Source organism: Jatropha curcas, chromosome 10 (genome assembly GCF_041381405.1).
Source record: "Jatropha curcas cultivar XTBG-Jc1 chromosome 10, XTBG_Jcur_1.0, whole genome shotgun sequence".
NCBI classification, from domain to species: domain Eukaryota; kingdom Viridiplantae; phylum Streptophyta; class Magnoliopsida; order Malpighiales; family Euphorbiaceae; genus Jatropha; species Jatropha curcas.
In genome coordinates this window covers 18,693,951-18,717,916 of record NC_143160.1, presented here as the reverse complement: position 1 = coordinate 18,717,916, position 23,966 = coordinate 18,693,951, and the positions used below count along the sequence as shown (strand labels likewise).

At 43.0% G+C, this 23,966-nt stretch overlaps 1 non-coding gene across 1 annotated transcript; it reads right to left on the bottom strand.

Annotated features, from left to right (window-relative positions):
- Positions 1-15,454: 15,454 nt before the first annotated feature.
- On the bottom strand, positions 15,455-15,560 carry LOC149493215 (small nucleolar RNA R71). Its single transcript, XR_016318613.1, has one exon. It is a non-coding gene; the product is annotated as a small nucleolar RNA R71 (small nucleolar RNA).
- Positions 15,561-23,966: the final 8,406 nt, after the last annotated feature.

The window sequence follows — 23,966 nt, the reverse complement described above, 5'->3', positions numbered from 1 at the left end:
CAAGCTCTTTGCAAGGCTTTGAGTCAACTCCAGACGCCTGTGGAAGTTAGCCCTGAAGTGCTAGTATCCACTCTCACCCAATCATCTAAAACACGAAGCATCGGTTTCTCTGATGATGATTTGCCCAAGGAGGGAGGCAGTCATAACAATGCTCTTTATGTCACTGTTCAGACTCGAGACAAAACCGTGCCCATGGTTCTCATTGATAATGGGTCGGCGCTGAACGTCTGCCCACTGAGAGTAGCCAGCTGTCTAGGGTTGGAGGAAACTGACTTCACTCCCTCGGACCAGATAGTAAAGGCCTATGACAGCACCCGGAGGGAAGTATTGGGGGTTGCCACGCTGAAGCTAACAGTTGGGCCGGCTGTGATGGAAGTCCCCTTCCAGGTAATTGATGTGCCGACCAGCTTCAACCTACTTCTGGGCCGGCCATGGATACACCACACTAAGGCAATACCCTCGTCCTTGCACCAAAAGGTCAAGTTTCCATATGAGGACAAGGTTATCACCATTCAGGGGGATGACTACAGCCAGCTCAAAAAGCCGAAGGGCCAGCCTCTCTTTGAGGTCAACCCTGAGACCGCCAACCTACCCCTCTCGGGATTTCAATATGATACTGTGCAGTTCATAGAAGGAAAGACTGCAAACTCTCGAATTCTCTTTGATTTCGGGACGGTGCAAATAAACTGCATAGTGCCCTTAATGCTTAAGATGTCCTATCTGCCAGGAATGGTTATGGCCAGATCCGGGAAAACATACCCCAAACTGCAAGCCTGGGAGTGTCCAGTGAATGAGGGAACCTTCGGACTGGGTTATGAGCCCACTGACGAAGAGCGTGCTGAGAAAACACGAAGAGGAAGGAAGAAAAGTATACATATGCGGCCTTACCTATTGACTCTGAACAGCTACTTCTGCAAACCTGGGGAAGCAGTTTCTTACTGTGGCTTCCGGGAGCCCTTTTGCTGCCCAACTGTTAAGAAGATGCTGCCTGGAATAGAAATATTCTCGGATGTTTGGGGCAACAAGCCCGAGGTAGTAACCAAGCTGGAGACAGAAGACTTCATGCAGCCTAATCTCTTTGATGAGGTTGCAGTTATCACCGGAAGTGATGGGAATCAAGACTTGTGCAGCCTAATCAAGCCGAGCAAAGGACCTCTTGACAACTGGTACACCGAGGAGGAGCGCACTGCTGACAAACCCCCTCCCGAGTCAAGCCTAGTACCAGAGTCTGTAATAAAGTCCTGTACTGAGTCCGAGTCTGACCCCGAGTCTGAAACCGAGTCGGAGTCTAGTTCCAGTTCCGAGTCATCTGTGTCGGATCTAGAAGATCCAAATTTCAAATTTGATGTATTCTTTGAAGACGATTCTGTCATAATTAATAAAGGCTTGCAAATTCTTGATTACCCTGCGTGTTTATCTTTCCAAGCATTTCCAAGCAAAAACAATCAAATAAATGAAATAAAAAATGAAAAGGAAAAGATAGTAATTGGCAAGGAAGAAAATGAATATACATACATTGCATCTGATTGCCTGAACAGGGAACAGGTCAGTGAATGTTTGAAGAAATTTGCTGATTGCTTCATGTGGAAAGCAAGTGACATCACTGGAATTGACCCAGCAATAGTGGTGCACAAGATTCCAGTGTATCCAGAGGCTAAGCCAGTGAAACAGAAGCTAAGAAGGCTAAAAACAGAATGGTCCTTGAAAATCAAGGAGGAAGTTGCCAAGCAGCTGGAGAACAAGTTCATAGAACCTATTGCCTACCCGACATGGTTAGCGAACATAGTGCCGGTTCCTAAGAAGGATGGAAAGGTGCGAATGTGTGTGGATTACAGGGATTTGAATAAAGCTTGCCCGAAGGATGATTTTCCCCTGCCACATATTGACTTACTGGTGGATCGAATGGCTGGACACGAGATGGTCTCTTTGACCGATCTTGCTGTCGGGTACAATCAAATAATGATGCATTTGCCAGACAAAGAGAAGACGGCATTCATCACGGAATGGGGAACCTACTGCTATAGGGTCATGCCCTTCGGGCTCAAAAATGCCGGGGCAACCTATCAAAGAATGGCAACGACCATCTTTCACGACATGATTCACAAGGAGGTGGAAGTGTATGTGGATGATATGGTGGTTAAGTAAAAAACAACCGAAGAACATACAACAGCACTTGAGAAGTTCTTCCTTAGACTTCGAAAGTATAATTTGAAGCTCAACCCGGCAAAATGTCTGTTTGGAGCCACGTCCGGAGTATTTCTGGGGCATATGGTTAGTCGGAAGGGCATAGAGATTGACCCTTCAAAGGCCAAAGCTATTCTGGAAATGCCAGCACCAAAGACCGAAAAAGAAGTCCGAGGTTTCTTGGGAAGGCTACAGTACATCAGCCGTTTCATCAATCAGTTGGCCGATACCTGTGGCCCAATTTTCAAACTACTTAGGAAAGGAGTGGCAGTCAAATGGGATGAGGATTGTCAGGCAGCTTTCGACCAAGTCAAGCAATACCTGTTATCCCCGCCAGTCTTACAACCACCAAGGCTAGGAAAGCCTTTGCTACTGTACCTGTCAGTAACAGAAGAAGCGATGGGGGCCATATTAGCTCAACAAGCAGAGGATACAAGGATAGAAAATGCCGTGTATTACCTTAGCAAGAGGATGCTGGAATATGAGTTGAAATACAACAAGATAGAGAAGTTGTGTCTGGCTCTAGTCTGGGCCTGTACCAAGCTGCAACACTACCTCTCGTCTTACACTACACACGTAATCTCTGAATCTAACCCCTTGAAATTCCTTATGGAAAGGCCGGTTCTTGACTGTAAGATGGCAAAGTGGGTGTCAGTGCTTGCGGCTTATGATTTAAAGTTTGTACAACGTAAGGCAGTAAAAGGCGGGGCCTTGGCTGACCAATTAGCAGAATTACCGGTCGAAGACCAAATGTCGGAGGTAGAGTTCCCCGACGAAGACCTGTTAAACTTGGAAAGTCAGGTCTGTGAGATGTACTTCGATGGAGCTTCGAACTACCATGGAAATGGGATTGGAGTTGTATTCAAAACTCCTTGTAGAGAATACATCCCAATTGCAGTTAAACTAGATTTCGACTGTACCAATAATGAGGCCGAATACGAAGCCTGCATCAAGGGGTTAGAAGTAGCCTTGGAAAAAGAGATAAAAGTCCTCAGGGTTTTCGGAGATTCCAACCTGATAGTCTCCCAGGCTCTAAGGAAGTGGAAAATCAAGGAAGAGCGTTTGGTTCCTTACCTACAACGCTTAGACGAATTGGCTCAACAGTTTGAGGAATTATCTTTCTACTACCTGCCGCGAGCCAAAAATCAATTCGCTGATGCCCTAGCCACCTTGGCCTCCATTGTTAATGTGGGGAAAGGCCAAGTCATTCGGCCCCTGACAGTTAGGCTTCAGAAGCAGCCAGCACACGTCATGCATTTGGTGGATGACAAGCCTTGGTTTTGGGATATACAGAATTACCTTCGAAACGAAGCCTACCCGGAGGGATCCACCAAAACTGATCAACGGACATTGAGACAGTTAGCGTCGGGATACTTCCTTACCGGGGGAGTTCTGTATAAAAGAAGTTGGAATGGCATGCACCTAAGGTGCGTTGATGAAGAAGAAGCCCAAACCATTATGGATTCCGTGCATAATGGGGAATCTGGGTCACACATGCACGGGATAGCCTTGGCTCGGAAAATCATGAACCTAGGTTATTACTGGTCAACTATGAATGCGGATTGTGTGAGGCACGCGCGGAAGTGCCATGAGTGCCAAATTTTCGCTAAGCTGCAAAAACGGCCTCCAGTCAATTTAAATCCAATTGCTTCACCGTGGCCTTTTGCAACTTGGGGTATAGATGTAATTGGAAAGATCCACCCGAAAGCCTCTAATGGCCATCAGTTTATCCTGGTCGCTGTAGATTATTTCACTAAATGGATTGAGGCAGCTTCCTTTTCGATGTTAAACGCCAAGAAGGCAGCACAGTTTGTACGTACCAGCATCCTTTGTCGGTATAGAACACCATTCGAGATCATTACTGATAACGGGTCTCATTTTCAAGGAGAATTCGCTGACCTCTTAAAGCATAAGAAGATTCAGCACCATAAGTCCTCACCCTATCGCCCACAAACAAATGGGGCCGTCGAAGCCGCGAACAAGGCTATAAAAGTCATTTTGCAAAAGACGATTCAGAGGCATAAAGCTTGGCACGAACAGTTACCGAACGCCCTATGGGGATACAGGACTTCAATCAGAACACCTACTGGGGCAACCTCGTACTCCCTAGTGTATGGAATGGAAGCAGTGTTGCCTATTGAGCTGGAAGTTCAGTCAGCAAGGGTTATCCGGGAAAGCCAGATCAACGAAGCAGATTGGGCTGAGAATTATCATTTGCAACTTTTGGGTATGGATGAAAAACGATTGCGAGCAATCCACCAAACTCAAGTCTATCAAAGAAGAATGGCAAGACATTTTAACAAGAAGGTCAAAGACCGGAAACTGGAAGAAGGTTGTTTGGTTCTAAAGGAAATTAGACAACCGGTCATAGATCCACGGGGGAAGTTCCGCCCTCATTGGGCTGGACCCTATGTGTTGAAGAAGATCTTGTCAGGCGGAGCCGTTATTTTGACTGATTTGGATGGCTTGGAATTCACTAATCCATGTAATTTAGATCAGTTAAAAAATATTTTGTGTAAATTGTAATCATTTGCATAATGTAAAACGAACTACATTAGACCTGATTCTCTTTGGAAAAAAGAAATTATATATCGGAGATATGTAGGCAGCCCTCATTGGGCGCGGTCTAAACATTAATAAAAAAGTCATTTCATAATTCATTTCTTCTTTGCAAAAAAAAAAAAAAAAAAAAAAAAAAACCCGCTAAGTTGAAAACCCGAAAGGGCGGCTTAGGCAAAAAGGGGTAGCTCGCTAAGCTGAAAACCCGAAAGGGCGGCTTAGACAAAAATTAGAGCTTAAATAAATAAAAGTTGGCAAATGCTTGGAAAGTTCAAACGCCTAATGACAAAGTCAAATAATCCAGAATCAAGCAAGAGAGTCCAAAAATAACTAAAGAAAGTGTAAAGCATACATCAAAAGATAAATCCAAAGTCCCAAACGAAAGGCAAAACAAGGAAAAAATCACAAAAGTTCATAAGAGTCTAGGTATCCCGTCGCCTCCGCGGAGCGGCATCCTCTGAGTCTTCTACTGAACTCTGCCCAGCCTTGTCTGTCCGAGGGGCCAGCACAATCTCCTCACCTGTCCCAACCTCCTCTTCAGCATCAGCCTGAACCCAACCTTCGAGAACACTCAGCAGTGCAGTCCTCCTTGGTCTTTCAATCGGCCAGACAGCGGTAATGAACCAGGCCCGATACTCGGGAGAAGTCTGAACGCTGGAAGGATCAGGTAAAGGTCTAACCATACGGTGATCTCTAACCCAAGCTTTAAGAACAGCTCGGGTAACACCAGCAGTAATCGCAGAATCAGCTGAAATGTCATCCATAATAGGGACAGTTTGATCTATCCCCATCTGCCTCAGAACGCGCGAAGCGCAGTACCAAGTACAGTGTGTGAGGCCTAGGAGATAAACCCGAGAATGGCGAAAGATGACCTGAATAAAGCGGTTGATATTGTACCAAGGGACGAACCACAGTATCTCATTTGGACCCAATTCAACCAGCCATGAAGTCCATGTTTCAGTAGAAGGGTGGGAGAGCAAGATTTTCCGCATGCGATATTGAGAAGAATTGTAGGGAAGAGAGGTTGGAGCAGCCACTACTTGGAGGTGATCCCTCAACCAAACCTGAATAATGGATCTTTTCCATTATAAGAAAAAAGAGGAAGAAGAAGAATGAGGAAAGATGATAGGGAGAAATACCTGCAAAATAATGGGAGAAACGGTCCAATCGTCGAACCCTAAAGCGGCTCTGTCAAGACTTCTAATGGTCTCAGCCAGCACAATACCGCCAATGCAACCCATGTCCTCCATTTGCCAAACCATAGGGCAAAGCCGCAAGTCTCCAAAGCCCGGGTCCCGGTTGAATAAGAAACCAGCCAATAAGCAGAAAACCAGGGCCCGCATCCTCAGCCTCATCCGGTCAGGGTCGTCTGAGCAAGTCTCTGAAAATTCATCGATCAGAGGCAGCAGAATCGCCTTCTGATCATCCACAATCATAGCCCTAGCCTGTGGCCGGCTAAACCGAAACAAGTTCTCAAATGACTTAACATACCCAACTTTCACCTCGTGCCTAACCAAGGGAGCATTGGGATCACACCCTATAATCGCACAAAATTCCTCAAAAAGAGGGCACATTTCCTCCATCATAGCCCCAAACCGAAAAACGTGAGCCTCAGGATCCCAAAATCTAATACAGGCTCGCACAAAGTCCCAGTCAACTACTACGCCCCTAAGAGTGATAACAGGAGAAATTCCGTACCTCCCCAAATTGATCTTTTCAACTTTGGAGAGACTCCTGGTCCAGCTATGCATGCTATGATTGTAAAAGGGATTCATGTTTCTTATTTATTTATCCTTCCTGTTTTTATTAAAAAAAAATAATAAATATAATAATAAATAAAATAAATAATAATAAGTAAAAAAAAAAAAAAAAAAAAAAAAGGAGGGAAGAGAGAGAACTGACCTAAATAGTTGTTTAAGCACAGTGTTCGAGAGTCAGAATGAAAAAAAAGGGGCTGAAAGCAGCCTTTTTATTGAGAAAGTCGCGCCTAAGGGCGGCTGCCCGCGCCCTCTAAGGCGGGTATGCCCACCTGAAAGGCGGGCACGCTCGCCCGGTTAGGGTGGGCATGCCCGCCCAGCATGGGCGGACACGCCCGCCCAGCGTGGGCGCACATGCCCGCCCAGCGTGGGCGCACATGCCCGCCCAGCCCAGGCAGGCATAAAAAAAAAAAAAAAAAAGAAGAAAAATAGAAATAAAAGTAGAAAATAAATTTTTTTTTTCTTTCCTTTTCTCTTTCGAAAAAAAAAAAAAAAAAAAAAAAAACAACAACAAAAAAAAAAAAAAAAGAAAGAGAAACAAAGTGTGTACTTTTTAATCCTTTTCTGCTCAAATCTAATGCATGCATACTGTCAGTATTAATCAAATACAGGTACAAATAAGTTGAGTACAGAAGTACGGCCAAGTTTCAATACAGTAAAGAAAGAGAGGGAAAGAAAGTAAAGGAAAGCAAAGAAGTCTAGCAGCTATCAGCGGCGAGACCTCCTCCTCCTCTGGTCGTCAAAAGCCTGCAGTGTCCAAGCTGAAGTTAGTTCCTCCTGCATTCCAAGGATTAGCTCCATCATCTGACGGACCAAGCCGTCAGGAACCTGGAAATCACACAAAAATGCAAAGTCAATATACAAATCTCATATGAATCCTTTTTTATGAGGGATTTACCAGTCATTACCTCATTAATGTCATCAGGAGGAAGAGCCAGGTGATTCACACGACCCAGGGATACCTCCCTAAGAGACGAAGTACCCTCAGGAGTGTAATAGGAAATGCTGTATGGAAGGTGCAAATTGGCCAAGCCCAGATGGACAGGCCTGGTAGCCTCTGAAATAGCCTGGGGAATCCTGAAGGCACCAACCGAATGACTAGGGCCAGCTCGAGACGGACCCTCCACCGGAGTAGAAGAAGAAGGCTGGGTCACAGGCCTCCTCCTTGGAGTCCTGGCCGAAGAACCGGAAGCCCGAGAGGAACGGGTGCCAAGCGGCTGGGAAGGAGTCGACCTCGGGAGACTGTCAAACCTGGAGCCGATGGGCCGCATCAGAAACACCTGGCAGAATTCGTCATAATCTCCACCCCGGATCAATTCCATGTACGGGATACCCTCAGTATGGACATCTGTAAGAACCATCTGTTTGCCCGCTCGCATGTCCTCAGGGGGAGGAAGAGGAACGGAGCGGCAGCCCCTAACCTGGAAGTTCACTCGCTCACCCAGGTAATAACGTCTCAGAACAGGATGTGATAAGACAAACCGCCGCCGAGACAGAGCCTCTGATCGCCTGAAATGGGGATCCGCCTCAATCCAATGTTGGAGTCGGATGCCCATCGCCCCTACTTCAACCTATGTAAGAGAAGCAAATGTGTTAATAAATCTTTTTTTTTCACATAACCAAGAGAAATTAGGAATGCACCCGCCTGCCCTATGGTACAAGTATCGAAGAAGCTCCGCAGATCTCCCAAAGACTTCCGGTGTAGAATAGACTGTTGGTTAGCTCGGTACCATCTCCAAGCTAAAGGTACCAACCCTAGCCCAAGATCAGTGCGGGCCAGCTCAGGGCGGATATAGGGAAAATACTCAAAGGCCCAAGTCTGCACAAGGAAGGAAAGGATTAATAATAAAAATAAAGGGGGGGGGGCACAGAATGAGGATATGTTCTTTACATTACCTCCCAGAAATAGTAGGTCCCACTGAGCCTACAGTGGCTTCGACTCAGATCGCACATATCCTCGTACATGCGGCTCAGAATAGCACCGGCCCAGTCATACTCAGTGAGGTGGGCCAAGTCCTCCAAACTCCTCAGTATAGAGGGATTAAACTTCTCTTTTCTGTTAGACCAGAAAGACGAAGCAAACAGCAGCAGTAGAGTGAATCTAGCTACCTGAGTCGCCGTTAGCTCTCCCTGTCTATGTCGGGCATAAATGCTAGGAGCTTGGGAGGATAACCAGTGCCTCGAAACACTCAGATCGGGGGAGGAATGGCTGGGTCTAACAATCCGAGGAAGGTCAATCCCTATCAACTCCGTCATTCGGTCGGGGGTAACCGCAGTCCTCCAATCGTCATACAGCTCGATCGGCTGGGTACCAAAAGGAATCCCAGAAATCAATGAAAAGTCAGTTGGGGTCATCGTCATCTCGCCCCAAGAGAAGTGGAAAGTGTTGGTGGTGTCCCACCATCTCTCAGCCAACGCGCCCAGTAAACTCTTGTAATTCTGCCTACCCAGCTCGAGATTTCTTAAGAAGCCCAGGTGAGAGGGGTCAATGATGGCTCCGACCGGGTTATTAGGATCAAGTATGTCAAATGGGATCTCAGCAATAGAGGACTCGCCCACGTCCAGCCTAATGTATGCGTCCTAGAAGGTAAAACAGTTTAAGGTTATCCTTTGGTTCCTAACTAAAAGATATCCTAATCCTCCCCCAGTATCATACTAATAAAAGTGGTAAGATTCAATCACGATTTGGCCTAAGGCCCAAGAAATCACGATTTGGCCTAAGGCCCAAAAAAAATCACGATTTGGCCTAAGGCCCAAAAAAAATCACGATTTGGCCTAAGGCCCAAAAAAAATCACGATTTGGCCTAAGGCCCAAAAAAAATCACGATTTGGCCTAAGGCCCGAAAAATCATAATTTGGCCTAAGGCCCAAAAAATTCACACTTGGCCTAAGGCCCAAAAGTACAGAAGCGAAGGGAACTTACCTGGGCAAAGACGCCGGTCATGGAAGCATGATTGTCAGCGTCCGCCGCAAGATTGGCATCGTCCACAGAAATTCCCAGAGACTCCAGGAGATCCTCACCGCTGCTATAGCTTGGGGAAGCCATGATGAGAAAGTTGAGAGAATTTGAGAGAGCTCTTTTGATTTGGAGAGTGGAGAATGAATGAAATAATGAGTTTTTGAGCTATTTATAAGCAAATAGCCAAGAGGCGGGTCCTTTTGACGCGTCTAACATTCGCCTACAAAATTTAGTTTTCAGACAACCACCAGCGCCCATAAAAACATCTTTTATGGTTGCCGGTGGGGGGCAACTGTGAATACCTAAATTTTGAGGCTCAAAGAGCCAATTCTTTCGGACTGCAAACAGTCCGGTCGGACCGGAGGTCATTCAAAAAAGTTCACCGGAAGTGTGCCAATATGGTACTTGAAATGTCCGAAAAATTACGAAGATCACGAAACTGGTCTCGGAATATTTTTTGGAAGTCCGGGACTCCCGAAAAAGCCTCCGGAAAGAAAAAAAGGCACGCATGTCCGCCCGCGGGGGTGGGCATGCCCACCCTCAAGGACGGGCGCACCCGCCCAATCTGGGCAGACATGCCCGCCCAGCATGGGCGGGCACGCCCGCCCAGCCTGGGCGGACACGCCCGCCCAGCATGGGCGGGCACGCCCGCCCAGAATGGGCGGACACGCCCGCCCAGACCAGGCGGGCACGCCCGCCCAGCCCAGGCGCGCATGCCCGCCCTCGAGGGCGGGCAGGCGCGCCCGGGGTGCATTTTTTCTCTATAAAAAGAGGCCCCGGGGCTCCATTTTAGACACACAGTCTGTGTTGACGGACCTCTCTTCTCCCTTTACGCTCTTTACGATTTCTTTTATCGCTTTCTGCATTCTTTATTTTATTTTATGTTATTCTGCTTTCGTTTTTTCTTGCTTTATTAAGTGGCCATTAAAAACTCCATTTTAATTAATATTTCCCTTAACGAGGAGCTTAACCTGGAGTTAAGAAGCGGTCGGAGATTAAATCAGGTACATAAATTAGACTACGCTTATTTAATTTTAGCACTTCATGCATGCTTCTTTTCTACTCCTCTTAACTCTATAACTGCATGAATGCATCCATATCATCCACTAGGCAAATAAATTGCCTCAATCAAATAAAGATTAAGCTTAAATGCCCGATTAATTAATAATCGTGGTATTAAAGCGTAAATCTGACATTATTGGCTAAAGAAGCCTAGTTAATCAATAACTATGGTGAAATTGCTTTTATTTCGAACAGTTCTTGGCCTAAGTCCAGTTAATCAATGATTGTGACTAAAAGGTCCTACTTAAACACGTTTTTTTTTATGGCAATAAATTGCCTATATTTCAATTTAATTAATCACTTTAGGCAAACAAATTGCTTATAAGTGAAAAGTTAATCTTTTATAGCGACAAATCGCTTAAATCAATAATTTGGATAAAAGCCTTTAAATAATCACTTTAAGCAAATAAATTGCTTATAAGTGAAGATTAATCTCTTTTATAGCGACAAATCGCTTAAATCAATTTCTTTTGGCTAAAAGCCTTGAATCAACCTTTGGCAACAATTGCCTAAATCAATTCATTTTGGCTAAAAAGCCTTAAATCATTCAATTTTGGCGACAATCGCCTAAACAATCAATCTTTTGGCAATAATAAGCCCAATTAATCTTTGGCAAGCAAATAAGCACAACTTATCCTTTGGCAAGAATAAGCCCAAATCCTTTCTTTTGGCAAAAAGCCTCAAATCAACATTTTGGCACCAAGTGCCTGAAACAATCAATTCTTTGGCAAAATGCCTAAACAAAAATGCACAAAGCATACACACACTCATGCATCAAGCATCCCATCTAAAGCCCTCTAGAAGAGGCCTATCGAACTACGTGGACTTTGATCTTCCATTCAAATGGAAGTACGTAGGCACGTTCGGGATTTAACCCCGAGCGGCAAGTCGCAATCATTCAAACTCACTTAAACAGTCCATTGGTCCAATCATCTTGCAAAGCATTCATTTTTGGTTAGTTTCATCAGCATGACATAGTCTCGGGATCCACCTCAGGTTCGCAGATTATGCCTTAGACATTGGGATAATTAATCTAGTAACTAGGTTAATTAAAATTGGAGTCATTTAGGGTTTTTCCTAGTTTACCCTAAAGCAATTAAACAAGATGGCGACTCATACATTCACGTGCATTTCTTCCCTTAGTCACATGCATTCATATGCCTATGTGTTTTTGGGGTAGGGGTTCACAAATATTATACATTCTTTTGTACTCTTTGACTACCCTTTTATCCTTTCTTTTGATTAAGCAAAATTTGCACCAAGAAAGCCCCATTACAACCCAAAATAAAGACCTTTTGATCTTTTAATTGTATGCATTTAAATCGTGGAGAAAGAATGACTAATTCTGCATATGGGAATGCCACTGTTGCACTATCAATTATCTTATTTTTGAAAGGTTGAAAATTCTTTAGATAATTCATGTCCTATTTATCATAAATTGAATAAATATTAGTGTTGACAATCTCTTTAAACTTGTATTTTACTCAATGAATGTGTTTTATTCAAAAATAAAAGTCAAACTTAAGTATGATTAGCATGGAGAACGATTGAGTTTATTCACTTGTTTACTAATCATGATATCATGAAAGATTATGGAAATCATCTCCAACCATGTTAAACTAGTGTCGTCAAATTATTTTTCCTTTAGTTTTGTTGCTTGAGGACAAGCAATGGTTTAAGTTTGGAGAATTTTGATAAGTGTAAATTTTATAGTGTTTTTAATATAGTTTTTATTAGAATTTTAGTAAGTTTTTACTTCTTTAATTTAATTTTAAATCACTTTTAGTATAATTATGTTTAAAAGCTTCCTTGGTCTTTAATCCGCTTGATCTAAGAGAAAATTGCAGAAATTTGGCGCAGAAAAGAACTTTAGAATGCAAGGCACTCAGCTTCTAGCACGCCCAGCCCGTGCTGGAAGGCACGCCCGTGCTAGAAGCCAAGTAAACCAAAGGAGAGACAGAAGAGAGCACGGCCAGGGTGTGTCAAAAAGGCACGGCCGTGCTACAATGGGACCAGGGCGTGTCAAGCATAGCACACCCATGGCAACTTTAGACAGACCTCCAGACTACAGCACGCCCAGCCCGTGCCATGAAGCACGCCCGTGCTGCCCAGGCGGAACCAGCGTGAATTTAACACGCAAATCAAGCCTTTCTCACATGGGCCGACTTCAGGGAGTTTCCTAAACACACTAAACAAGACCTGGACCTATTCTTGAAGAAAAAGGAGTCCTAATCAAGAAGAAATCAAGAGCCTAAACAGTTATGATCTCCTATAAAGGATTTTGTGCTAAATAAGGATTCTATTTTCCTAAAAGGAGTCAGACTTGCCTTCAGGATCTCTATATAAAGGGAGGAACTTCTCATAGTAGGGGATCTCGTTTTTTGTGCAACACTTTACATAATTCTCTTCTTCTCAAAGATTTCAAGCTTCAAATAATTGTGCTAAGATTCAAGGAAGCCATCAACATAGTTGTGATACAGTTTTTATTCTAAACTCTTCATTTTGTTTCTTTCTTTATTATTGTCTTTAAATATAATGAATGATTCAAGTATGATTGAGCTTAATTTAATTACTATGTCTAGCTAAACTTTTATACTAAGGATTTGATGTAATTTAATTCGATTCCAGCTTATAATATCAGATTTATTTTTCTTTGTTCTTGTTATAACTTATTATTGTGCTTAAGGCTTCCAGGCAGAAAAATTCCCCTGGATTGAATTATTTCAATAATCACATTCGGGAGAAGGGTTATTGATATGAACAAGGTAATAATTTACTTGAGAATAATAACTTGATGTGGAAACTATATGGTTTGACTCAAGGGGGGCTTTCATAAGTTAATAAAGTATTAAGTTGTGAATTCATAAAACAACCATAAAACCTAATGATCTGATTCATGTTTAATTTCACTATTAAGATAGGTGATTAAATTGGATTAGAATAGCTAACAATAAATATCGAGAGCTTTTGTTTTCTCCTACTTGAACAATTAAACTTGATTAATGAACTAATAGAATAAGCTGGATAGAATTAAATGAAATCAAATTCCCTAGTAGCTTAATCCCCTGATTTCTTTTCACCTAAATTTTGTGTTTGATCTCTTTTACTTTGAATTTTATTTACTTTACAGCGAATTCCTTTTATCATCGTCTAAATAATAATAGGTTAACATAATTTTGGTAATTGATAAACAATCCCTGCGGATACGATACTTTCTTACTCTATATTACTTGTTGCGATTTCGTACACTTGCGAAAACCTCTGTCAATAAGGATTCTATTTCCTAATAGGATTCAGACTTACCTTCAGGAGCTCTATATAAAGAAGGGAACTTCTCAGTGCTAGGGATCTCATTTTTTTTGTGCAATTCTCTACATAATTCTCTCTCTCTCAAAGACTTCAAGCATCATAGATTTGTGCCAAGAATCAAGGAAGCCATCCATATAGTTGTGATACAGTTTTTATTCTAAACTCTTCATCTTGTTTCTTTCTGTTTATTATTGTCTCTAAATATGGTGAATGATTCAAGTATGACTGAGTTTAATTTAATTACTATGTCCAGCTAAACTCTTATACTAGGGATTTGATGTAACTTAATTCGATTCCAGTTTATAATATTAGATTTATTTTTCATTGTTCTTGCTATAACTTATTATTGTGCTTAAGGCTTCCAGGCAGAAAATTTCCCCTGGATTGATTTATTTCAATAATCACTATCGGGAGAAGGATTATTGACATGAAAAAGATAATAAGTTACTTGAGAATAATAACTTGATGCGGAAGCTATATGGTTTGACTCAAGGGGGGTTTTCATAAGTTATTGATTATTAAGTTATGAACTCACAAAACAATCATAAGACCTAATGATCTGATTTATGTTTGATTTCACTATTAATAGTTAGGTAATTAAACTGAATTAGAATAGCTAACAATACATCGGGAGAGCTTGTTAGTAACTCTAGGGTTGTTTCTCCTACCTGAACAATTAAAATTGATTAATGAACTAATAGGATAAGCTGGATAGAATTAAGTGAAATCAAATTCCCTAGTAATTTAATTCTCTGATTTCTTTTCACCTAAATTTTGTGCTTGATCTTTTCTGTTTTTACTTCAAATTTTATTTTCCTTATAGCAATTCTCTCTCAATATCATCTAAATAATAATAGGTTAACATAATTTTGGTAATTGATATACAATCCCTGTGGATACGATACTCTCTTACTCTATATTACTTGTTGCGATTTCGTACACTTGCGAAAAACCGCTGTTAAGTTTTTGGCGCCGTTGACGGGGATTGGCGTGTCAATATCAATACGAATTACCCTGTTATTAATTTAGACACTCTTTTATTTTTATTTTTATTTAATTTTCTTTTAAGGACTGTTCCAGGTCTTTTATGCGAAGAAGATCAAGGAAGACTGAACCTCTAATCTTTGATCCGGAAATTGAAAGAACCTGTCGTAGGCACAACGCTGCAACAAAAGCACGAGAAATAAAACTCGAACAACAAGCAGACATGGCCGACGAAAATGAAAACATAGTCGGACCACCACTTCAACATCCGGTCCGTACTTTAAGGGATTATACAACACCTAATCTGAATGGGACAACCTCAAGTATTACTAGACCTAGGGTAGAAGCTAATAACTTTGAGATTAAACCCGCAATTATCCAAATGCTCTCTACCTCAATCCAATATGGGGGTTTGCCTAGTGAAGATCCTAATGCTCACATCACCAATTTTTTGGAAATTTGTGACACATTCAAGCAAAACGGTGTTTCTGAAGATGTAATCAAATTGAGACTCTTTCCTTTTACTCTTAGGGATAAGGCAAGATCTTGGTTATAATCATGTCCTGCTGGGAGTTTCACAACATGGGATGAGTTAGCTCAAAAATTTCTAGCTAAATTCTTCCCATCCTCAAAAACCACCAAGTTGCGAAATGAGATAATGACATTTGCTCATCATGATCAAGAGAGCCTGTATGAAGCTTGGGAAAGATTCAAGGACTTGTTAAGAAAGTGCCCACATCACAGTTTGCCCAAATTGTTACAGGTACAAACTTTCTATAATGCATTATCTCCTAACATCAAAATTACTTTAGATGCAGCTGCAGGTGGATCCTTTGAAAGGAAAGGAATTGATGAAGCATATGAGTTAATAGAAGAGATGGCAAGCAATAGCCATTACCAAAACAATTCAGAAAGAAGAAGAACCGCAGGAGTCTATGAAATAGACGCCATTACAGCACTTAACGCCAAGGTAGATAACATGGTAAGGAAATTGGACATGTTAACTACTAATCCTGTAAATTCTGTTATGCAAGTGTGTGATAGGTGCAATGGACAATATGGAATTGGAGAATGCATCATGGACTCCTTAAATCCACAAACTTTGGAACAAGTGAACTATGTTATGAATCAAGGAAGAAAGAATTTCCCTTATTCAAATTCATATGATAACAGGTTAAGGAACCACCCTAATCTATCCTATGGTAATCCCAACAATGCCTTGAATGCACCACCAGGTTTCCATCCTCCAGAAAAGAAATCCCATGATGACCTTCTCACTGTTCTTTCTAAATCACACATGGAGTTCATGAATGAAACTAGAGAGAACCATAAAATCCAGCAGGCTGCAATAAGAAATTTGGAAATTCAACTAGGGCAGTTTGCAAACATGATGGCATCTCGACCTCAAGGTACGTTACCTAGCAATACTGAAAAGAATCCAAAAGAACAAGTGCAGGCCATCACCTTGATAAGTGGCAAACAATTAGATGAACCACCAAGGAAAGAGAAGGAAGAAAAAGAACAACCAAAGGTGCCTACCATTGACTTAGAAGAACAGGAAAAGGTAAAACCCTATGTCCCCCCAGTTCCCTTTCCACAAAGATTAAAGAAAGCACAAGATGACAAGAGCTTCCTCAAGTTTCTGGATGTGTTTAAGAAGCTTCAAATCAATATTCCTTTTGCTGAAGCTCTTGCTCAAATGCCTAGTTATGCTAAATTCCTAAAAGATATCCTGAGCAAGAAACGAAAAATTGATGACCAAGGAACGATAATGTTAACTGAGGAGTGCATTGTTGTTTTCCCCCGGAGAAAAATCAAAAAGGGTTTGTTTTCTTTTTGTTCTCATTTTTGATGTGTGTTTATTTTGGAAAAGTGGTGACAAAAATCTTTTTTTTTTTTTGGATATACGATGCCGATAAATCGGTCTTATAAATCATTTTAGTCGCCACCCATTATTTCGGCAATGGGACCGCTTCCAATTTTAATTTTATAAAAGTGACTCCATTTTAACCCATTTTATTCAAGGCCCTTTTATTTTGAAAACTGGTCAAATGAACCAAAGAGATTCTAAGTAAGGGAATTGGGTACGTCGATCCGTTGGAAACCGACGCCCGGAAAACCGGCCTCTTTTAACCTACGATTTCTAATTTAATTTTATTTTAGAAAAGTCAATTATTTAAACCCATCCCAAATAAATCGAACCGAGTTCCTATGTGGAAAATTAATTAACCGTCCCAATTAGATTCATTCATTGCATTCATCACAAATAGATCATCATGTCCATCATCCACTCATAATACATGTCAAAAAAAGATAAAAAAGACCCGCTCTTGCCTTATGGTTAAAGGCGGGCCACAAACCGAGTTTAATAATATAATTAATGATAAACAATAAGAAATAAATCAAAAAAAACCTCATAATTATCAATAATTAATTGACTTTGTCTGATTAAGACTCAGTTTGCCCACAATTGATCATTTTTCGGATTAGGATTAAAATCTGCTTAATGACATGAAATTAAAATGAAATAACAAAAATAAACTGGTGATGGGGGACAGTCGCGTCACGCGGGTGTCCTACGAAGAACAGTCGCGTGACGCAACTCTTGTCTTTTATTCTGGAACTTGTAACAGTTGCGTCACGCAGCTGTTCTACGAAGAATAGTCGCGTGACGAAACTCTAGTTATGGTCCTATAGACTAGAACAGTTGCATCACGCAGCTGTTCTATGAAGAACAGTCAGCGTGACGGAACTTCTAGCTACGTGACGGAGCTGTTCATAGCTTATTTAAGACACTCAGACATATTGATTATTTATTTACAGTGAATCATTAAATAGAGTATAAAAACAAAATAAAACTGAGTACGCGAACAGCTGCGCCACGCAGGTGGTCTACCCCAAAATGAAGGCTTTTGGACGCGAACAGTCGCGTCACGCAGGTAGTAGCTGCGTGACGCGGCTGCCCTGGTCCGCAACTACCTTTCAAACTACTTTTTTCTACGTGTTCTTTTTATTAAAAACGATTAAAACTAACCCAAGAATGTTCAACAACGGACAAACTTACGTTTTACTAATAACAGGTCAACTAAATATTGTGAAAAATGAGATTTAAGGAATAAAATGCTATAAATGAAAGATAATGTTTAGAATAGTTACCTAGCCCTCAGATTCGAGGATTGCATGCGCTGAGATTAGCTTAAGGACGTTGTTTCACGATTCCAGGAATGTGATTACCAGATTTTCATAGAGCAAAACGTTTTCTTCTTTCTTTCCTTTCTCTCTTTTTCTCTTATTATATTTTTTATGCTTTTTGATTTCAAAAACTAAATTGTTAAGGGCTTGATCTTCCTCAAGTTTACTCACTTGAGTTCTTGGGGAAGAAACCCTAGCCGTTTTTTATCAAAAACTTAAGGTCTTAGAATTCTTAGAGAAAAATAAGAGAAAGTGTCAAAAGTCCTTTTGTTTTTTGCTGTGAAATGTTGTATTTATATGGTAGGGCAACAGGGCAGTCGCGTCACGCGGGTAGAAGCTGCGTGACGCACCTGTAAACCTGCGTGACGCGACTTACTTTTCGTACAGTTGCCGCGTATCCATACACACAGTGTAGGCCGTTGCACGGGCGCGCGCCAGAGGTGTCAGCCCTGTTAGAGCTGCATGACGCAGCTAATAGTGCCGTCACGCAGGTAATACCTGCGTGATGCAACCCTAACGCGGGTCAGGCTCCTTTGGGCGGTTTGATTCAATTTTTGGTTCAAACACTTTTGGTTTATCGTGATACCTTGTCCCTTGTCCTCATATCATCATTGGGTCAGGTGGAGGCATAAAGTCAACAGTTTGCCCCCCACTTTATCATTAATTGTATGAACGATTAATGTTAAAGTGGTCCATTGATGCGCCTTCCATCAGGCAATCCTCTCGAAGTTCGGTTTGATCGGCTTGGAAAGATGCTGAATCAATCAACTGGTCACCTCCTAAACTCGGTTTGATCGACTCGAAAGATGTTGATTTGATAACAAAGTCTTCGAAGCTCGGTTTGATCAGCTTGAAGAGCTTTGATCTGGCCACCTCCTCAGCTCGGTTTGGTCGGCTTTGTCGGTTTCCCTGAGATCTGAAGAAGCATCCTCGAACCTCCGTTTAATCGGCTTGAAAGATGTTGATTTGATAACAAAGTCTTCGAAGCTCGGTTTGATCGGCTTGGAAGACACCTTCGGGGCTCGGTTTGATCAGCCTGAAGGGTTTTGAAGATTTGGTCACCTTCTCAGCTCGGTTTGGTCGGCTTTGTCGGTTTCCCTGAGATCTGAAGAAGCATCCTCGAAGCTCGGTTTGATCGGCTTGAAAGATGTTGATTTGATAACAAAGTCTTCGAAGCTCGGTTTGATCGGCTTGAAGAGCTTTGATCTAGCCACCTCCTCAGCTCGGTTTGGTCGGCTTTGTCGACTCCAGTCAGTTTTGAAAAGGTATCTTCGGAGCTCAGTTTGATCGGCCCGAAAGATGTGGATTTTACCCTGGTCAACTTCGCAACTCAACATCATTGACTGGGGAAGAAATTTCAAACAGCTTCGCAATACATCATCACTGTTTTGAAATTGTTCTAACTAGCTTCGCAATGCACCATCACTAATCAGTAAGACCTATCGGCTTCGAAAAACCATCACCGGTTGGCCTGAAAAATTGTTCACAAGAAAAAGGACAATATCCGTGTACAAACAGACTTTGCCTTCCGTTAGAAAAATATTGGAACATCACATGTTCCCATGCGTTAATTATGAAAAATGATTCGTATTAAGGCAAAAGGTTATACTTTTGCCCCCAGTCCGGAATTCCGGCCTAGGACCAAAAATATCCATTTTTGTAGGCATATCTTAATCATTTTGCAAAAATTTTAGTGAAAATTTCGGCATAAAAATTTTAACAAAAATTTGTTATCTGCATTTTCAAGTATACCTTTTATGATACAGTGGTTAAAAGAAAGCTTACCTGAGGGTAATCTGGGCAATTTGATGTTTCTGCCCCCTGTGCGGTGAGCAGACAAAAATCGCTGAAGTGTATGGGCCGTACATCGACGTCAAATTGCCGAAGTGGACAGTTGTGGGCTTTTGAACGGGCCGCACGGGCTTATTGGGCGTTGAAAGAAGGTGATGGGCCCGTCACTCTCTCTGGGCTTTTAAAAAGTGGGCTTGGGCCTGGATATTTACTATAAGTAACTCTTTTCTTAATCGATTCATTTTCACTTATTCACAAACCCTAAGCAATAGAAAATTCTCTGACCTTTCAACTGAAAAAGATGTCTCAGCTTCCTGAAATCCCTGCTTCCGCCTACACTCGAGAGATGGAGACTCTTAGGGCCCTACCCGATATCCCTACGTTCGACGGTGAGCCGGTGCCGGTGAGCCGGAATCCGCTGACCCCCGGGACGCGGCCGTTGCAGCTTCTTCCGTTGCCGGGTATGGAGTTTCCAGTCCGGTACGAGACGAGTCGGATGCGCGGCTTTCGATCCGAGGTAAGTGAAAGTTTCCTCAATTTGTTGTTTTTTACTGCTTTTGATCCGTGGCTGTAGTAAATAGAACTGTTTCTTTGTGTTTGCGCTTGCATCAACAGTCGCGTCACGTAGGTAGGAGTTGCGTGGCGCAGCTGTTCTTCCATGATCAGTTGCGTGACGCAGCTGTTCTTATGTGAACAGTTGCGTGACGCAACTGTTCGAGGCGCCAGAAACCCTAGCTTGCCTTGAACTTTAGAATTGACCCCTTTTAACTGTGTTAGGCCTTGATTTGATGATACTTTCTTGTTAGTACTCGTAGGTGACTTGATTTTGCACTGAAAATTGCATGAAAACAACACAAACGTAGTGAAATTAGGTCGAAATTGAAACACTGCGTACCTTCGACAGTCGCGTCACGCAGCTATTCTTTGGAAGAACCAGTTGCGTGACGCTACTGTTCGCCAATGTGTAATAGTCTTAAACAGTTACGTGACGCAGTTGGCGAGATGCGTGGGGCGGCTTTGTGGTTGCGTGACGCGTCCGTTCTTGGGGCCACATATTTTGAACAGTTGCGTGGCGCAGCTATGGGGTAGCGTGGCGCGAGTACTGAAGTGCGCTACGCAGCTGTGCTTCTGAATGCACAACTGGTGTAAAGCTGCGTGGCGCGACTCTGTAGACGCGTGACGCGACTTTGGAGTTGCGTGACGTAGCTATGGTTCAAACCAAAACTTGGGTTTTTATTTTTTTCCTGTCATAGAAGAAAATGAATAATTGTTAGTCATATATTTATTGAAATTGAAATTTTCTTACAGGTGAATCTGGGCAAGGCCCGTTCAGGTGGATCAGCCACTGATGCTTCTGCCTTCTGGGACTTATTGGACCCTCCTATGCGAGCCCGGGTAGCCCGCTATGCGATACGCATTGATGGAGCGGTGGAACGATTGCACTCACACCTTCGTTTTTGGGTTCGGAGAGATGACCCTCACGCCCACAGACTATGCTGCCATCACTGGCCTTCGCTTCACTGGCCCGGTTCCTCCACTAGACGCTCGGTATCAGACGGCTACTATCGGAGCTCAGCTAGTCCGTTCCCTACTGGTGTTACGACACAGACCCGATACACTGTGCTGGGGTGCATGTCTTATGAGATGGTCTTTAGGTTCTGGGCCGAGAGGATCAGGACCTGCTTGGAGGCTTAGAGGGAGTTGCCGGAGGAGGCCTGACCTGCTGCTCCTGCATATACTAGGGAGGAGAGGGACCAGGCTGCTCGGTCCTTCCTATTCTACATTATCTCGTCCCAGCTGCTATGCACCTCCCAGAATAAGGGAGATCCGGCGGTGCTGGCATGTCTGTGAGACTTGAGCCAGGTCGGGTCCTTCGACTGGGCCACACTTGGTTTGGCTCATCTCTATCACGGTCTGGATGTCTGGACTCGTGGTAGCGGTGAGTCGAACTGGCTGTTCATCCAGCCTTTGGAGGTAACGTTCTTTCACTCTTTACCTTTGACTTCTCATTCTGAACTGTTCAGCTTACTGATACCGTTACTTCTTCTGTTGCAGGTATGGTCCTACGAGTACTGCATCTACCCCGGGGGTCCGAGTGGCGACTCTCCTGTCGAGTCTAGGAGGATTCCTCGCTATCTGGCCCACTACCATCACACTTATGCCAGTGGCGAGGATCCCGAGTACTGGCGGAGCTTCCTTAACGACCGGGAGCTGTCCGATGTAAGTACACACAGATACTTTGAACATTTAGCTTATCTTCTTTTTCAATATACAACAAATACTGATTTCTTATTCTTTTGTAGTTGTCCCTGACTTCATGGGACTGCGAGGCCTGGAGGACCTACCTGGGCCGGGAGGTGGCTGAGTTGCATACCCGGTCGAGGCTGCTGATGCGAGGATACTGGGCTGACCGCTATTTTGTTGGAGAGAGAGTCTTTGACACTCCGATAGCTCCATCACAGCGGAGGGTACCTCATGCCCCTCCTCGGCATATGTGTCTACTGGAGGGCTTGACCCAGGAGGACCTGGAGGTAGAGTACAGAGGCTTCTCGGCGAACGATTTCCTGTCCGCCAGCGACGTCCCCTCTTACTTTGCCTCTCGGATGCAGGCGCGGCTTCCCGAGGTCCTCGAGTACACCCAGGTAACTCATCTGATCTTCTGCCTTATTTACTGTTATTGCTATTTTCACTGTTTCAAACCACTGATGCCATTATTTTCTCTGTAACCTAATGCAGGAGCGGAAGACGCACAAGACTGCGGCTCACTACCGGGCTGAGGCAGCGGCTGACGCCGGTGGCACGGCGGCTCCGACTGGACCGGCCGGTGTAGTACTGGGCGACGTCCCGTTCCCGCCGGGCATGGAGGTGGTGTTGGATCCTGGCCTTGGCTTGGGATCTGGCATCGTTATTCCTGCTGATCTTCGGCAGGCCCCTCCTCCGGTGCAGTTGGACCCTGAGCACACTACACATGTAAGTTATAAACTGAATTTACAAAGTTAAGAGCATTGTACCTGAGTAATCTTTTTTAATGGATTTTTATCGTTTACAGGTGCCGCCCGAGAGGTACCAGGAGATCTGCCAGCGATTCAGGTTTGCCCGATCCTACATCGGCCGGCTTTACTCCGAGCGGCATGAGCTGGTATGAATTTTACACATGTCTACCCCTTTTTTGCTTCTTATTATCTGGTGAACTTTCTTACACATGTCTGCTTTTATAGGAGCTGGAGAATGGGAGGTTGCGGAGGCATCAGTCCCGTCAGTCCAGTGCCGTGAGCCGGCTTCAGGCAGAGGTGGAGCGGCTTCGGACGAGATTGGAAGTGGAGGGGATCCCTCTAGATTCTTCTGATGAGGATGAGGATGGTTCTTCTTCCGATGGCGCGCCACCGTCTCCACCCCATCCGACTGTTGCTGGTCCGAGCCGCAGGCGACGGTAGTCCTACTCCACGTCTCCTTCATTTTTGGATATCTTTTGAACATTTTGAACATTTTGAACATTTAGCGATGTTTTATTATTTATTTATTTTTGAACAGTTGTACAGTTATATCATTATTTTTATGATATTATTTATATTTTCACAACTTTTATTTTTATTACTTTATCACAAGTGTTTATGTTTTACAACTGTGAAGTCTTATTCCTGCAAAAACAAAACAACACAAAATAATGGTGCCCCATTTATTCTCAAAACGGTTCACCTTGTTAGCAGCCAACAGACTAATTTATTGTAAATGAATAAATAACATAAGATGGAATAAATAAATAGATAAAGAATAAACTAATGAACCCAAAATGACAAAATCAATTCATAAACAAGAGTGGATCGTAGTACTTACCTGATAGGGCGGTTAATGCGGTCATAAAGATCAACTTCTTTATTGTACAAACCGTCCTTATTTATCAATGCGAGTTTAAATGCTTACCAACCCAAGCGGTCCATACTTAACTGTTCTTCCAACTACCTCTAACGACGGTTATTATGTCGGACATTGACAATGGTTCGTTCATTGGTCGCTTTATCCTTCTACAAATGGGGTTTCTTTCCACCTTTCTTTCACATCCAGGATTCAAAGCAGACCCGTTTCTTAAATAACCTTTTTCATGGCTTTCCGACACCAAGTCTCAACTTTCGTCCAGTCCATTCCTGATGATCTATGGGGAGTTTCTCCTA